The 17,224-nt window shown below is 46.0% G+C and overlaps 2 non-coding genes across 2 annotated transcripts; both read right to left on the reverse strand.

Annotated features, from left to right (window-relative positions):
- Positions 1–1,395: 1,395 nt before the first annotated feature.
- TRNAV-CAC (transfer RNA valine (anticodon CAC)) lies at positions 1,396–1,468 on the reverse strand. Its single transcript has one exon. It is a non-coding gene; the product is annotated as a tRNA-Val (tRNA).
- A 9,517-nt stretch (positions 1,469–10,985) lies between these two features.
- Positions 10,986–11,058, reverse strand: TRNAV-CAC (transfer RNA valine (anticodon CAC)). Its single transcript has one exon. It is a non-coding gene; the product is annotated as a tRNA-Val (tRNA).
- Positions 11,059–17,224: the final 6,166 nt, after the last annotated feature.

Below are 17,224 nucleotides of genomic sequence, written 5' to 3' on the forward strand. Positions count from 1 at the left end.
CCTTCCTTTTTAGGGTGGGTCCTGCTGACTATCATAGGATTGCTTGTAAAAGTGGCCAGGGTCAGAGGAAAAGCTGCCAACACTTCTTAGCGTTCTCTATAGATGCAGTTATTTTCTGTGTCTGTAATTTCGGCCTTTTCCCAGAAGTCTCTATTCTGCCTATGCAAATTAACAAAAGCAGTGCTTATTCCTCACTTGCTCAAATGTCCTTCCTGTCCAGAAAGCTCTGATTAAGCATGCTTATTTTCTTTTTCTGGGATATTTTAAATTGTTTCGCTGTCCAGTCTGTGAGCAGTAGAAAGCTGCTTATTATGCCAGGTTTTGATGAATCCCCAAGGTGCAAGTACAGAGGAATATATCAGTCTGTAGGATATGGAACTTTTAGCTAACACATCACAATATGTGATGCTTGCCAAGAAAACACTACATTCTGGAGCGCTGATGATCAGAACATTCTGCTCCTGAAGGATAGAAAAGACAGCTTGATTGAAATAAAGTCTGTTTATATTGACGCTCTCTCTCTCCCTATATATACATACATGCGTACACACACACACACAGGTATGTCATGCATTTCTTCAGATTTGTTTCAACCATTTACCATTTATTGGAGAATCCCTACTTTTCAAGTGACTGCAAATGAAGTCATCTCTGGCACTTTTTGTGCAAAGTAAGAGACACACATGGCACCTTTTTATAAAAGTCATCGGTTTCTTTGTTACTGTGTACTTTCAAAGCATGGGGCTTTCACACGTCAGGTAAACCTGATTACCACTACACAACAAAAGCAGATGCAGCTTTCTTATCTATGTCGTGATAGAACAGTTGTGAATTGAGTAGAAGAAGGGCCCTGATGTGATACTTATTACATGCTTCCTGTAAGATAGTCAAACATGCAGGCTAGGAAGGAAGATGCAAATATCAATGTATTAGAAAAACACCTAAAGGCGAGTGATATGCTTTCATTCATGCATGGCTAGGAAAAATCGCCATACTGTTGCAAACATTCTTACACCACCAACTGGAAATAAATGATTCTGACATTAAACGTAAAGGTGACAATGCATTTGTATCATCACCTTGAGAAGGATCATCTTGGAATTGAGCCGAGGGCCTCTGCACTCAAAGCCAGAAACACTCCACTAAAATAGGATTCCTGTTGGTGCCAACAATTCTTCATGTTAATGCTTGTTCTAGGTGAGCAGCGAACCGATTGCAGGGCTCTTTTGAAAGCAAGGTCTGAGAACCAACAGATACATCCACACGCCGATTACTTTAGTGTTTTGAGAGAATTCCCTTTCTTGGAACGAGATTGCATGAAATAATCTTCAGGGCTTGGACAATTCCATGGCAAAACGGCACCTATCAACATTGTAGCCAACACAATATAACAACTGTTTCTGCCCGGTTTCGAACCGGGGACCTTTCGCGTGTGAGGCGAACGTGATAACCACTACACTACAGAAACAGATACCTACAGTTGATTTTTCTGTAATGAAACTGCTCCGAACTGGCTATTCCATGGGCCTCTGGCTTTAGATTTAATTCATGCAACCTGCCCGACATCCCTAGCTGAACGCTCGTACATGCCATGCAAGACCGGATGTTTGGTATTAGCTCAGACTGGGCAGGGCTGAAGCATGAGACTCTAGCAAAGAATTATCCACTACTGCAAAGAAAAAATTGATGTTGGCTTTGAAACGCAAACTTCAAAACAACTTGAAAAGAGTACCAAGAAAAGGGCTCGTCCGGGATTTGAACCCGGGACCTCTCGCACCCAAAGCGAGAATCATACCCCTAGACCAACGAGCCCTCAAAATCCTCTTACCTCTCAAAAGCCAATGCCGGCTCTAAGCCCGCAATGAAGATCATGCTGGTATCTTTATGATGCTTGGTCTGTGAATACGCATGAAAGTCAGTCTCAACTTACCCTTTCTCAAACGATAGCACTATCATTTACAAGTGTCTCCTTTTATTTCGTCCCAGCTTTGGACACGTCTTACAGGAAGTCAGCCCTTATTTATATATTTCTGCAGTGGCTGAAGCTTAATGAGAAAGAGTAACAAGTTGTTCATAACAACATAAGAAACACATTGTGCATTTTCTCTCAAATACTCCTTCACTTTGTGCCAATAGAAATACCAAGGTGAATACCTAGGCCACAGATTCAAGCTAAAGATCTTCCTGCTGAATGCAAGGCGCAATAAAAATTGCATATCGCTGGACTAAAGCATTCCTTGCATAGCCTCTAACATCATAACATAACTGAGCTGCTAGCAGCAAGCTAACCAATACCTTTCTGAAATGAGAATTACATGTGCTTATCTGCTCAATCAGTGCTCGATCAAGCTCGATCAGGCGAGACTTAGAAAAGGTGGAAAGGGTCCAAGTGGATGCCCCTTCCTTTTTAGGGTGGGTCCTGCTGACTATCATAGGATTGCTTGTAAAAGTGGCCAGGGTTAGAGGAAAAGCTGCCAACACTTCTTAGCGTTCTCTATAGATGCAGCCATTTTCTGTGACTGTAATTTCGGCCTTTTCCCAGAAGTCTCTATTCTGCCTATGCAAATTAACAAAAGCAGTGCTTATTCCTCACTTGCTCAAATGTCCTTCCTGTCCAGAAAGCTCTGATTAAGCATGCTTATTTTCTTTTTCTGGGATATTTTAAATTGTTTTGCTGTCCAGTCTGTGAGCAGTAGAAAGCTGCTTATTATGCCAGGTTTTGATGAATCCCCAAGGTGCAAGTACAGAGGAATATATCAGTCTGTAGGATATGGAACTTTTAGCTAACACATCACAATATGTGATGCTTGCCAAGAAAACACTACATTCTGGAGCGCTGATGATCAGAACATTCTGCTCCTGAAGGATAGAAAAGACAGCTTGATTGAAATAAAGTCTGTTTATATTGACGCTCTCTCTCTCCCTATATATACATACATGCGTACACACACACACACAGGTATGTCATGCATTTCTTCAGATTTGTTTCAACCATTTACCATTTATTGGAGAATCCCTACTTTTCAAGTGACTGCAAATGAAGTCATCTCTGGCACTTTTTGTGCAAAGTAAGAGACACACATGACACCTTTTTATAAAAGTCATCGGTTTCTTTGTTACTGTGTACTTTCAAAGCATGGGGCTTTCACACGTCAGGTAAACCTGATTACCACTACACAACAAAAGCAGATGCAGCTTTCTTATCTATGTCGTGATAGAACAGTTGTGAATTGAGTAGAAGAAGGGCCCTGATGTGATACTTATTACATGCTTCCTGTAAGATAGTCAAGCATGCAGGCTAGGAAGGAAGATGCAAATATCAATGTATTAGAAAAACACCTAAAGGCGAGTGATATGCTTTCATTCATGCATGGCTAGGAAAAATCGCCATACTGTTGCAAACATTCTTACACCACCAACTGGAAATAAATGATTCTGACATTAAACGTAAAAGTGACAATGCATTTGTATCATCACCTTGAGAAGGATCATCTTCGAATTGAGCCGAGGGCCTCTGCACTCAAAGCCAGAAACACTCCACTAAAATAGGATTCCTGTTGGTGCCAACAATTCTTCATGTTAATGCTTGTTCTAGGTGAGCAGCGAACCGATTGCAGGGCTCTTTTGAAAGCAAGGTCTGAGAACCAACAGATACATCCACACGCCGATTACTTTAGTGTTTTGAGAGAATTCCCTTTCTTGGAACGAGATTGCATGAAATAATCTTCAGGGCTTGGACAATTCCATGGCAAAACGGAACCTATCAACATTGTAGCCAACACAATATAACAACTGTTTCTGCCCGGTTTCGAACCGGGGACCTTTCGCGAGTGAGGCGAACGTGATAACCACTACACTACAGAAACAGATACCCACAGTTGATTTTTCTGTAATGAAACTGCTCCGAACTGGCTATTCCATGGGCCTCTGGCTTTAGATTTAATTCATGCAACCTGCCCGACATCCCTAGCTGAACGCTCGTACATGCCATGCAAGACCAGATGTTTGGTATTAGCTCAGACTGGGCAGGGCTGAAGCATGAGACTCTAGCAAAGAATTATCCACTACTGCAAAGAAAAAATTGATGTTGGCTTTGAAACGCAAACTTCAAAACAACTTGAAAAGAGTACCAAGAAAAGGGCTCGTCCGGGCTTTGAACCCGGGACCTCTCGCACCCAAAGCGAAAATCATACCCCTAGACCAACGAGCCCTCAAAATCCTCTTACCTCTCAAAAGCCAATACCGGCTCTAAGCCCGCAATGAAGATCATGCTGGTATCTTTATGATGCTTGGTCTGTGAATACGCATGAAAGTCAGTCTCAACTTACCCTTTCTCAAACGATAGCACTATCATTTACAAGTGTCTCCTTTTATTTCGTCCCAGCTTTGGACACGTCTTACAGGAAGTCAGCCCTTATTTATATATTTCTGCAGTGGCTGAAGCTTAATGAGAAAGAGTAACAAGTTGTTCATAACAACATAAGAAACACATTGTGCATTTTCTCTCAAATATTCCTTCACTTTGTGCCAATAGAAATACCAAGGTGAATACCTAGGCCACAGATTCAAGCTAAAGATCTTCCTGCTGAATGCAAGGCGCAATAAAAACTGCATATCGCTGGACTAAAGCATTCCTTGCATAGCCTCTAACATCATAACATAACTGAGCTGCTAGCAGCAAGCTAACCAATACCTTTCTGAAATGAGAATTACATGTGCTTATCTGCTCAATCAGTGCTCGATCAAGCTCGATCAGGCGAGACTTAGAAAAGGTGGAAAGGGTCCAAGTGGATGCCCCTTCCTTTTTAGGGTAGGTCCTGCTGACTATCATAGGATTGCTTGTAAAAGTGGCCAGGGTCAGAGGAAAAGCTGCCAACACTTCTTAGCGTTCTCTATAGATGCAGTTATTTTCTGTGTCTGTAATTTCGGCCTTTTCCCAGAAGTCTCTATTCTGCCTATGCAAATTAACAAAAGCAGTGCTTATTCCTCACTTGCTCAAATGTCCTTCCTGTCCAGAAAGCTCTGATTAAGCATGCTTATTTTCTTTTTCTGGGATATTTTAAATTGTTTTGCTGTCCAGTCTGTGAGCAGTAGAAAGCTGCTTATTATGCCAGGTTTTGATGAATCCCCAAGGTGCAAGTACAGAGGAATATATCAGTCTGTAGGATATGGAACTTTTAGCTAACACATCACAATATGTGATGCTTGCCAAGAAAACACTACATTCTGGAGCGCTGATGATCAGAACATTCTGCTCCTGAAGGATAGAAAAGACAGCTTGATTGAAATAAAGTCTGTTTATATTGACGCTCTCTCTCTCCCTATATATACATACATGCGTACACACACACACACAGGTATGTCATGCATTTCTTCAGATTTGTTTCAACCATTTACCATTTATTGGAGAATCCCTACTTTTCAAGTGACTGCAAATGAAGTCATCTCTGGCACTTTTTGTGCAAATTAAGAGACACACATGACACCTTTTTATAAAAGTCATCGGTTTCTTTGTTACTGTGTACTTTCAAAGCATGGGGCTTTCACACGTCAGGTAAACCTATTACCACTACACAACAAAAGCAGATGCAGCTTTCTTATCTATGTCGTGATAGAACAGTTGTGAATTGAGTAAAAGAAGGGCCCTGATGTGATACTTATTACATGCAGCCTGTAAGATAGTCAAACATGCAGGCTAGGAAGGAAGATGCAAATATCAATGTATTAGAAAAACACCTAAAGGCGAGTGATATGCTTTCATTCATGCATGGCTAGGAAAAATCGCCATACTGTTGCAAACATTCTTACACCACCAACTGGAAATAAATGATTCTGACATTAAACGTAAAAGTGACAATGCATTTGTATCATCACCTTGAGAAGGATCATCTTCGAATTGAGCCGAGGGCCTCTGCACTCAAAGCCAGAAACACTCCACTAAAATAGGATTCCTGTTGGTGCCAACAATTCTTCATGTTAATGCTTGTTCTAGGTGAGCAGCGAACCGATTGCAGGGCTCTTTTGAAAGCAAGGTCTGAGAACCAACAGATACATCCACACGCCGATTACTTTAGTGTTTTGAGAGAATTCCCTTTCTTGGAACGAGATTGCATGAAATAATCTTCAGGGCTTGGACAATTCCATGGCAAAACGGCACCTATCAACATTGTAGCCAACACAATATAACAACTGTTTCTGCCCGGTTTCGAACCGGGGACCTTTCGCGAGTGAGGCGAACGTGATAACCACTACACTACAGAAACAGATACCTACAGTTGATTTTTCTGTAATGAAACTGCTCCGAACTGGCTATTCCATGGGCCTCTGGCTTTAGATTTAATTCATGCAACCTGCCCGACATCCCTAGCTGAACGCTCGTACATGCCATGCAAGACCAGATGTTTGGTATTAGCTCAGACTGGGCAGGGCTGAAGCATGAGACTCTAGCAAAGAATTATCCACTACTGCAAAGAAAAAATTGATGTTGGCTTTGAAACGCAAACTTCAAAACAACTTGAAAAGAGTACCAAGAAAAGGGCTCGTCCGGGCTTTGAACCCGGGACCTCTCGCACCCAAAGCGAAAATCATACCCCTAGACCAACGAGCCCTCAAAATCCTCTTACCTCTCAAAAGCCAATACCGGCTCTAAGCCCGCAATGAAGATCATGCTGGTATCTTTATGATGCTTGGTCTGTGAATACGCATGAAAGTCAGTCTCAACTTACCCTTTCTCAAACGATAGCACTATCATTTACAAGTGTCTCCTTTTATTTCGTCCCAGCTTTGGACACGTCTTACAGGAAGTCAGCCCTTATTTATATATTTCTGCAGTGGCTGAAGCTTAATGAGAAAGAGTAACAAGTTGTTCATAACAACATAAGAAACACATTGTGCATTTTCTCTCAAATATTCCTTCACTTTGTGCCAATAGAAATACCAAGGTGAATACCTAGGCCACAGATTCAAGCTAAAGATCTTCCTGCTGAATGCAAGGCGCAATAAAAACTGCATATCGCTGGACTAAAGCATTCCTTGCATAGCCTCTAACATCATAACATAACTGAGCTGCTAGCAGCAAGCTAACCAATACCTTTCTGAAATGAGAATTACATGTGCTTATCTGCTCAATCAGTGCTCGATCAAGCTCGATCAGGCGAGACTTAGAAAAGGTGGAAAGGGTCCAAGTGGATGCCCCTTCCTTTTTAGGGTGGGTCCTGCTGACTATCATAGGATTGCTTGTAAAAGTGGCCAGGGTCAGAGGAAAAGCTGCCAACACTTCTTAGCGTTCTCTATAGATGCAGTTATTTTCTGTGTCTGTAATTTCGGCCTTTTCCCAGAAGTCTCTATTCTGCCTATGCAAATTAACAAAAGCAGTGCTTATTCCTCACTTGCTCAAATGTCCTTCCTGTCCAGAAAGCTCTGATTAAGCATGCTTATTTTCTTTTTCTGGGATATTTTAAATTGTTTTGCTGTCCAGTCTGTGAGCAGTAGAAAGCTGCTTATTATGCCAGGTTTTGATGAATCCCCAAGGTGCAAGTACAGAGGAATATATCAGTCTGTAGGATATGGAACTTTTAGCTAACACATCACAATATGTGATGCTTGCCAAGAAAACACTACATTCTGGAGCGCTGATGATCAGAACATTCTGCTCCTGAAGGATAGAAAAGACAGCTTGATTGAAATAAAGTCTGTTTATATTGACGCTCTCTCTCTCCCTATATATACATACATGCGTACACACACACACACAGGTATGTCATGCATTTCTTCAGATTTGTTTCAACCATTTACCATTTATTGGAGAATCCCTACTTTTCAAGTGACTGCAAATGAAGTCATCTCTGGCACTTTTTGTGCAAAGTAAGAGACACACATGACACCTTTTTATAAAAGTCATCGGTTTCTTTGTTACTGTGTACTTTCAAAGCATGGGGCTTTCACACGTCAGGTAAACCTGATTACCACTACACAACAAAAGCAGATGCAGCTTTCTTATCTATGTCGTGATAGAACAGTTGTGAATTGAGTAGAAGAAGGGCCCTGATGTGATACTTATTACATGCTTCCTGTAAGATAGTCAAGCATGCAGGCTAGGAAGGAAGATGCAAATATCAATGTATTAGAAAAACACCTAAAGGCGAGTGATATGCTTTCATTCATGCATGGCTAGGAAAAATCGCCATACTGTTGCAAACATTCTTACACCACCAACTGGAAATAAATGATTCTGACATTAAACGTAAAAGTGACAATGCATTTGTATCATCACCTTGAGAAGGATCATCTTCGAATTGAGCCGAGGGCCTCTGCACTCAAAGCCAGAAACACTCCACTAAAATAGGATTCCTGTTGGTGCCAACAATTCTTCATGTTAATGCTTGTTCTAGGTGAGCAGCGAACCGATTGCAGGGCTCTTTTGAAAGCAAGGTCTGAGAACCAACAGATACATCCACACGCCGATTACTTTAGTGTTTTGAGAGAATTCCCTTTCTTGGAACGAGATTGCATGAAATAATCTTCAGGGCTTGGACAATTCCATGGCAAAACGGCACCTATCAACATTGTAGCCAACACAATATAACAACTGTTTCTGCCCGGTTTCGAACCGGGGACCTTTCGCGAGTGAGGCGAACGTGATAACCACTACACTATAGAAACAGATACCTACAGTTGATTTTTCTGTAATGAAACTGCTCCGAACTGGCTATTCCATGGGCCTCTGGCTTTAGATTTAATTCATGCAACCTGCCCGACATCCCTAGCTGAACGCTCGTACATGCCATGCAAGACCAGATGTTTGGTATTAGCTCAGACTGGGCAGGGCTGAAGCATGAGACTCTAGCAAAGAATTATCCACTACTGCAAAGAAAAAATTGATGTTGGCTTTGAAACGCAAACTTCAAAACAACTTGAAAAGAGTACCAAGAAAAGGGCTCGTCCGGGCTTTGAACCCGGGACCTCTCGCACCCAAAGCGAAAATCATACCCCTAGACCAACGAGCCCTCAAAATCCTCTTACCTCTCAAAAGCCAATACCGGCTCTAAGCCCGCAATGAAGATCATGCTGGTATCTTTATGATGCTTGGTCTGTGAATACGCATGAAAGTCAGTCTCAACTTACCCTTTCTCAAACGATAGCACTATCATTTACAATTGTCTCCTTTTATTTCGTCCCAGCTTTGGACACGTCTTACAGGAAGTCAGCCCTTATTTATATATTTCTGCAGTGGCTGAAGCTTAATGAGAAAGAGTAACAAGTTGTTCATAACAACATAAGAAACACATTGTGCATTTTCTCTCAAATATTCCTTCACTTTGTGCCAATAGAAATACCAAGGTGAATACCTAGGCCACAGATTCAAGCTAAAGATCTTCCTGCTGAATGCAAGGCGCAATAAAAACTGCATATCGCTGGACTAAAGCATTCCTTGCATAGCCTCTAACATCATAACATAACTGAGCTGCTAGCAGCAAGCTAACCAATACCTTTCTGAAATGAGAATTACATGTGCTTATCTGCTCAATCAGTGCTCAATATGCTCGATCAGGCGAGACTTAGAAAAGGTGGAAAGGGTCCAAGTGCATGCCCCTTCCTTTTTAGGGTGGGTCCTGCTGACTATCATAGGATTGCTTGTAAAAGTGGCCAGGGTCAGAGGAAAAGCTGCCAACACTTCTTAGCGTTCTCTATAGATGCAGTTATTTTCTGTGTCTGTAATTTCGGCCTTTTCCCAGAAGTCTCTATTCTGCCTATGCAAATTAACAAAAGCAGTGCTTATTCCTCACTTGCTCAAATGTCCTTCCTGTCCAGAAAGCTCTGATTAAGCATGCTTATTTTCTTTTTCTGGGATATTTTAAATTGTTTCGCTGTCCAGTCTGTGAGCAGTAGAAAGCTGCTTATTATGCCAGGTTTTGATGAATCCCCAAGGTGCAAGTACAGAGGAATATATCAGTCTGTAGGATATGGAACTTTTAGCTAACACATCACAATATGTGATGCTTGCCAAGAAAACACTACATTCTGGAGCGCTGATGATCAGAACATTCTGCTCCTGAAGGATAGAAAAGACAGCTTGATTGAAATAAAGTCTGTTTATATTGACGCTCTCTCTCTCCCTATATATACATACATGCGTACACACACACACACAGGTATGTCATGCATTTCTTCAGATTTGTTTCAACCATTTACCATTTATTGGAGAATCCCTACTTTTCAAGTGACTGCAAATGAAGTCATCTCTGGCACTTTTTGTGCAAAGTAAGAGACACACATGGCACCTTTTTATAAAAGTCATCGGTTTCTTTGTTACTGTGTACTTTCAAAGCATGGGGCTTTCACACGTCAGGTAAACCTGATTACCACTACACAACAAAAGCAGATGCAGCTTTCTTATCTATGTCGTGATAGAACAGTTGTGAATTGAGTAGAAGAAGGGCCCTGATGTGATACTTATTACATGCTTCCTGTAAGATAGTCAAACATGCAGGCTAGGAAGGAAGATGCAAATATCAATGTATTAGAAAAACACCTAAAGGCGAGTGATATGCTTTCATTCATGCATGGCTAGGAAAAATCGCCATACTGTTGCAAACATTCTTACACCACCAACTGGAAATAAATGATTCTGACATTAAACGTAAAGGTGACAATGCATTTGTATCATCACCTTGAGAAGGATCATCTTGGAATTGAGCCGAGGGCCTCTGCACTCAAAGCCAGAAACACTCCACTAAAATAAGATTCCTGTTGGTGCCAACAATTCTTCATGTTAATGCTTGTTCTAGGTGAGCAGCGAACCGATTGCAGGGCTCTTTTGAAAGCAAGGTCTGAGAACCAACAGATACATCCACACGCCGATTACTTTAGTGTTTTGAGAGAATTCCCTTTCTTGGAACGAGATTGCATGAAATAATCTTCAGGGCTTGGACAATTCCATGGCAAAACAGCACCTATCAACATTGTAGCCAACACAATATAACAACTGTTTCTGCCCGGTTTCGAACCGGGGACCTTTCGCGTGTGAGGCGAACGTGATAACCACTACACTACAGAAACAGATACCTACAGTTGATTTTTCTGTAATGAAACTGCTCCGAACTGGCTATTCCATGGGCCTCTGGCTTTAGATTTAATTCATGCAACCTGCCCGACATCCCTAGCTGAACGCTCGTACATGCCATGCAAGACCGGATGTTTGGTATTAGCTCAGACTGGGCAGGGCTGAAGCATGAGACTCTAGCAAAGAATTATCCACTACTGCAAAGAAAAAATTGATGTTGGCTTTGAAACGCAAACTTCAAAACAACTTGAAAAGAGTACCAAGAAAAGGGCTCGTCCGGGATTTGAACCCGGGACCTCTCGCACCCAAAGCGAGAATCATACCCCTAGACCAACGAGCCCTCAAAATCCTCTTACCTCTCAAAAGCCAATGCCGGCTCTAAGCCCGCAATGAAGATCATGCTGGTATCTTTATGATGCTTGGTCTGTGAATACGCATGAAAGTCAGTCTCAACTTACCCTTTCTCAAACGATAGCACTATCATTTACAAGTGTCTCTGTTGGAAAACCACTCCCACACTAGAAGGGGTGGTGGTGGACCTTCCCAACACAATGGGGTAGCTTGGCTCGAGTGGTCAGGAATCAGGCGCAGTGCTAAGCATACAATATACCCATACAATAACCATGCGTGCATCCGTTCCAAAAACGACTCTACACCGTAAAAATTATGAAAATATTCTTTCTTTATCTTTTTCTCTTAGTTGCTGATTGGAAAAATAAATAGGTCAATCACAATATACAAGTTTCAATTAGTGCAGGTCAAATAAATATTGGCTGTTTGATGAAATAAATAGGGGTGATCATAAATAACAGGGCATAAATACAAGTGCAATATATACAGACAATTAAATACTTTGAGGCAATAAATACTGTACTAATAAATATTGTACACCAACAAGTCCTGTGGACCTATAAATATAGTGCAGCAATAAATAGATAAAAAATTCAATAAATACAGTATCCCCAATAAATAATTAAAAGTATACAGCAACCCTCATGTAATCAGATGACACTTCAATTCTTAAGGGCTGATTTGGCCCAGGCACAGCTTGTAGGGTTGTGGAAGGCTTGAGGGGGGCTACTCCCTGGCTGGGACAAGGCTGAGGCCTAAGCTGAGGTAGATCAAAGGGGGGAATACCAGTGCCCTGGCTTTCTCTCTCCACACAACCTCTCTAGGTTAGTCCCAGTTCACCCCTTGCACAGTCAGGTTGGTTTCAGCACCTCCCTAGCCCCTTAGAGCAGTCTCTCAGGTCTCCACAGGGCCTTAGGCGCCCTCTACTCCACTTACTGCCCTTTTTCTGATGTTCCGACGCCGCTGGAGTCGTGTCGACGCCGTGAGGCGGTTCCGGTTCGGTCTCGGCGGCCTCGGCACAATGTCAGTTCTTTGACGACGCCGGCAGGCGGTTCCGGTCCGATGTCGGTGGCCTCGGTTCGATCTCGACCTCCGATTCGACGGCGTCGGGCAGTCTCTTCACGATGTCGACTTCGGGCGGCTCCGGTCCGATGGCGCTCTCGGCTCCGATGACGTAGGCCGGCCTGGCCTCGATGTCGACTTCCGGCGACTCCGGGGTGCGATCCTCACCCCCGACCTCCGGTGCTCCTCCTCACAGGCTCCGGGCGACTCCGGAGTGCGATCCTCACTCCCGACCTCCGGTGCTCCTCTACCTCGGTCTCCGACGACTCCGGAGGGCGGACTTCACTCCTCCGATGACGCCGCTCGCTCGACCTCGGTTCACTTCCTCCTCGACCTCTGGTATTCCTCACGACCTCCGTCGGCGCCCTCTCACGACCTCAGGCGGCTCCGGGTACGACGTCTGCTACTTCAGTCAGCGCCGCTTCTTCACCTCGGGCTCCAGGTCTTCAGGCTACTCGACGCCGGACTCCAGGGAAACCAGTTCTCAGGTCAGAATCTTGCTGTTTTCTTGGTTCTAAGGCCTGTTCCTGCTGTCCAGGTCCTTAGGATAAGTTTCTTCTGTCTTCTTCCCACACAGGGCTATAGGCTGGGATCCATCAGTAGGGACAAGTATCAAGGGTGGGTTTATGGACCCCACTCCAGGCACAAGTTTCCACCCCTGCTGCTTCACTCCTTCCTCCTTCACTGTTGTGCTCCTCTCTCTTCACCAGTCAGGTGCCAACTGCCAGCTCCAACTGCCAACTGCCTCTCTTATCCTCCCAACATTCTAAACGGTCTCCAACTGTCACAGAGTTCTGGAATCTCCTGGAATGTTCTGGAAGGTGCTGGTAGGTTCCAGTGGATGCTGGTGATGTCACAGGTGGCCACCATTTTGTGCTTCAGGCCCTCAGACAGAAGTTTCAGGGGTAGCTAAAATGGCTCCCTGAATCTGCAGCAACACGAAAAAGTCTGGTGGTTCCCAAAAAGGAAAAATTCAAACAGGGTTTGAGGCAAAAGTGGGACAAAATAAATAATGATGAGGAGGGACCACCCAAAGGGCTGACAGGTCTAACACGCGTCCCCCCCAGCTGAAAGTGGGGAGAGCTACCCAACCCCTTGGGAGTTCTCATCACTAAGGCGGAAATACCTTGAGAGACCGTCTGCATTGGCGTGGTCCACTCCAGGCCGATGTTCCACCTGAAAGTCCATCCCCTGTAGGGAAATAGACCACCTCAACAACTTGGGATTCTCCCCCTTCATTTGCATCAGCCAACGAAGGGGTCGGTGGTCGGTCTGAACAAGGAAGTGCGAGCCAAACAGGTATGGCCGCAACTTCTTCAGAGCCCATACCACTGCAAAGGCTTCACGCTCTATTGCACTCCACTTCTGTTCCCTGGGAAGTAGTCTCCTGGATAGGAAGACCACGGGTTGATCCAGACCCTCTTCGTTGAGTTGCGATAACACTGCCCCAATGCCATGTTCTGATGCATCTGTCTGGACAATGAACTTCTTGGAAAAGTCTGGGGCCCTTAAGACCGGGGCCTCGCACATGGCTTTCTTCAATTTCTCAAAGGCTTGCTGACAAGCCTCCGTCCAGACTACCCGTCGAGGTTGTTTCTTGGACGTGAGCTCCGTGAGGGGGGCTACGATGGTACCGTACCCCTTCACGAAGCGGCGGTAATATCCCGTGAGGCCCAAAAATGCTCGGACCTCAGTCTGTGTCTTGGGGGGTTCCCAGGCCATGATGGCCTCGATCTTCGCCTGGAGGGGTTGCACCGTTCCCCTACCCACCAAGTGTCCAAGGTACACTACCGACCCCTGCCCGATCTGGCACTTGCTGGCCTTGATCGTCAATCCAGCTTGTCTCAGGGCCTGGAGAACAGCTTGCAGGTGACGCAAGTGATCCTCCCAGCTGCTACTGAAGACGGCTATGTCATCCAGATAAGCAGCAGAGAAACTCTCCATTCCGGTGAGGATCTGGTTTACCAGGCGCTGAAACGTGGCAGGTGCGTTCTTGAGCCCAAAGGGCATCACACAGAACTGGTAGTGGCCATTGGGCGTGGAGAAGGCTGACCTTTCCCTTGCTCCATCAGTCAAAGAGATCTGCCAGTACCCTGAAGTAAGGTCAAAGGTACTTAGATATTGGGCAGCTCCCAGCCGGTCAATCAATTCATCCGCCCTAGGGATCGGATGTGCATCAGTCTTTGTCACTGAATTCAGTCCCCGGTAGTCCACACAGAACCTCAGTTCTGGTTGGGCACCCGGTGGTGCAGCTTTCGGTACTAACACCACCGGACTGGACCAGGGGCTGCTAGAAGGTTCAATCACTCCTAGCTCCAGCATCTTAGTGACCTCACTATGAATGCTGGCCTTCACCTTGTCTGACATCCGGTAGATCTTGGACTTCACAGGTGGGCTGTCTCCTGTGTCCACGTCATGGACGCACAGGTGAGTCCTACCCGGGACAAGGGAGAACAACGAAGAGTACTGCCCCAGGACCTGGCGACAGTCCTCCTGCTGTTCAGGAGTTAGAGATGGGGAGAGAATCACTCCCTCCACCGACCCATCCTTTTCCTGAGACGCAAACAGATCAGGGAGAGGCTCGCTTTCCACGTCCTCTCCTCCGTCAGTCACCATCATCAAGATGACTTCGGGCCTCTCGTGGTGGGGTTTGAGGCGGTTGGCATGCAGCACCCGCAGGGGCTGACGAGGGGTCTTCAGGTCCACCAAGTAGGTAGCCTTACCCTTCTTCTCCAACACCTCAAAGGGTCCTGACCAGCGATCCTGGAGGGCACTAAGCTCTCCTGGTTCGATCACCCACACCTTCTGGCCAGGCTCCAACTCCACCGGGTGAGCGTTGTGGTCATACCACGCCTTCATCACTGCTTGGCTGGCTTCCAAGTTGTCAGAAGCTTGCTTCCACAACTTAGCCATTTGGCTCCGGAAGGCCAGCATGTAGCTCACCACATCCTGGGGGAGCTTTCTGGGAGTTCTTTCCCATCCGTCTCTCACCAGGTTAAGAGGTCCGCGTACAGGGTGCCCATACAGAAGCTCGAAGGGGCTGAAGCCCACTCCCTTCTGTGGCACTTCCCTGTAGGAAAAAAGTAAACAGGGTAGGAGGACGTCCCATTTCCTCCGCAGGCTTTCAGGCAGACTTCTGATCATGCCCTTCAAGGTTTTGTTAAACCTCTCCACCAGACCATTGGTCTGGGGGTGGTAAGGAGTTGTGAACCGGTAGGTCACTCCACACTCCTTCCACATCGCCCGCATGTACGCTGACATGAAGTTGGTCCCCCTGTCGGACACAACCTCCTTGGGAAAACCCACTCGGGTAAAGATTCCCATCAGGGCCCTAGCCACAACAGGTGCTGTTATGGTCCTCAGAGGTATTGCCTCTGGGTACCGTGTGGCATGATCCACCAGAACCAGGATAAACCTGTGACCAGCTGTAGTTGGCGGATCTAACGGACCCACAATGTCGATGCCCACCCTTTCAAAGGGGGTGCTAACGACAGGAAGTGGTTCCAGGGGAGCTTTCAGCTTCACCCCTGTTTTCCCACTGGCTTGGCAAGACACACATGTCCGGCAGTAGGTATCGGACGACACTTTCATCTGAGGCCAATAAAAGTGTGGGACAAGACGGGCGAAGGTCTTGTCTTGCCCCAGGTGTCCTGCCAATGGTATCTCGTGAGCCAACTCTAAAAGGAAGGCTCGATAACGTTGAGGAACTACCAAGGCTCGTGACGATCCATGTAGGGGTGCCTTGGGTTCACTGTAGAGGAGGCCATCCTCCCAGTAAACACTGTAGTTCCCTTCAACGTTCCCTGCTGCCTGGGCTTCGGCCTGTCGCCTCAGCCCCTCAAGGGTAGGGCACTCCCTCTGGCCCTGGCAGAATTCCTCCCTGGACGGGCCTCCCTCCACGTGCCACTCGGCCGGGATGGGTAAGTCCTCCAGGTTGGTAACGTCCCCCTCCGCAGACTCCTGGCCCACCACCTCCGGTGGCCTATCCGTCCTACGGGGTGGAGACGCCGAGGCAGGCTCCTCCTGTCTTCGGTTCTTCCCTTGACTGGCAGCTGGCTGGGCCTTTGTTCCAGGCTCCAGCCGGAATGAACTCCCTCTTCGGGTAGTCGCGGACCTTGTGCTAACACAGGCCCAGTCAGGTGTACCCAGCATCTCGGTGTGAGTCCGGTATTCCACCTCCTTCCAAGCGTTGTGCTCCATGTCATTCCCCAGCAGACAATCGACTGGCACGGCAGGGCTTACGGCAACTCGAAGTGAACCTGCAACCCCCCCCCATTCAAAGGGAACCTCGGCCACGGGATAGTGGCCTGTTCTGCCGTCAGCCATCGCGGCTGGGTGGAGTACATCGGGAATTACCTGCTCTGGAGACACCAGCTGGCTACGCACCATAGTCATACTGGCTCCTGTGTCTCTCAGAGCCTCCCCTCTTTGGCCGTTGATGGTGATCCACTGCCCATACTTTGCGGTATTTGCGGGCACCTGGATCTTAGGAACCATCTCCCGTTCTCCCAGGGACACTAAAGTGACACCCGCCCACTCCCTTCCCTTAGTTAAGGGCATCTCCTCCCCGAGCACTACACTAGCTACTCCGGGGGTCTTTCCTCCAGTGGGAGGGGGTGATCGTTTCTGACACTTCGGATCTCCTTTATAGTGTCCAACGCCACCGCACTCGTAGCAATGGACAACCCTTGGCTGCTGACTCTGGCCAGGATTAGGGTTTCTGGGTGGGTTAGCCTTAGAGGTGAATCC

This window comes from Triturus cristatus, chromosome 8 (genome assembly GCF_964204655.1).
Source record: "Triturus cristatus chromosome 8, aTriCri1.1, whole genome shotgun sequence".
Classification (NCBI taxonomy): domain Eukaryota; kingdom Metazoa; phylum Chordata; class Amphibia; order Caudata; family Salamandridae; genus Triturus; species Triturus cristatus.